Source organism: Limulus polyphemus, unplaced genomic scaffold, assembly GCF_000517525.1.
Source record: "Limulus polyphemus unplaced genomic scaffold, Limulus_polyphemus-2.1.2 Scaffold34, whole genome shotgun sequence".
NCBI lineage: Eukaryota > Metazoa > Arthropoda > Merostomata > Xiphosura > Limulidae > Limulus > Limulus polyphemus.
In genome coordinates this window covers 1,329,547-1,330,417 of record NW_013665644.1, presented here as the reverse complement: position 1 = coordinate 1,330,417, position 871 = coordinate 1,329,547, and positions in this window count along the sequence as shown.

The following is an 871-nucleotide window of genomic DNA, read 5'->3' as shown; positions in this document are numbered from 1 at the left end:
TTTGAGACTAATAATGGCTGGAGACGGCTTGAGTGGGTAATGAAGAAATGTTATCATAACAGCAATATTCAACGTTTCGACAAGGTTTTGGTACCTGATGATGACAAAACCTTGTCGAAACGTTGTACATTTGCTGTTATGTTAAACTTATATTAAAGTTTTTCTTCAAGCCATTATTAGTCTCAAAGTGGGTTCCTCGTCATCGAATTTGACATATAACTACAGCTTTTATCATGAAGTGTATACAATATTGTATTCAGAAACATAGATATCAGGTAATGGCTGGAGACGGCTTGAATGGGTAATGAAGAAAAACTTTAATATAAGTTTAACATAACAGCAAATGTACAATGTTTCGACTTGTATTAAAATGTTTCTTCATTACCCATTCAAGCCGTCTCCAGCCATTATTAGTCTCAAAGTGGGTTCCTCGTCATCGAATAGATATCAGGTAGTTTCCAGAAATGTTATGCAGAGAGTTATATTGATCATAGATAGCATAAAAAGACAAATGACTCGAGCAAACAAGTAAAATAGAATATTGATACACGATAATATATTTTTGTGATACTAAACGGGCCAACTTCTACACGTTCAAACATAACTTGGCTTTTGGGGTTACATAAAACAAAGACAAGATAAAGAATATGGTAATACCACATTTTAAAGTCAAACCACTTTCTCGTACGGCCACTCTCAATACTTAGATTACTTAAGTTAACAACTATTCCAAATCATAAATACAAGGAAGAATACCTAAACTTATTCTAACTTATACAAATGCGTCATTCCTCGAGATGTGTTTACCCCACTCAAGCAGTCCCACAAAAACAAGTACATACAGTGTCAAATTGGTGCAAGCTTCTACGAG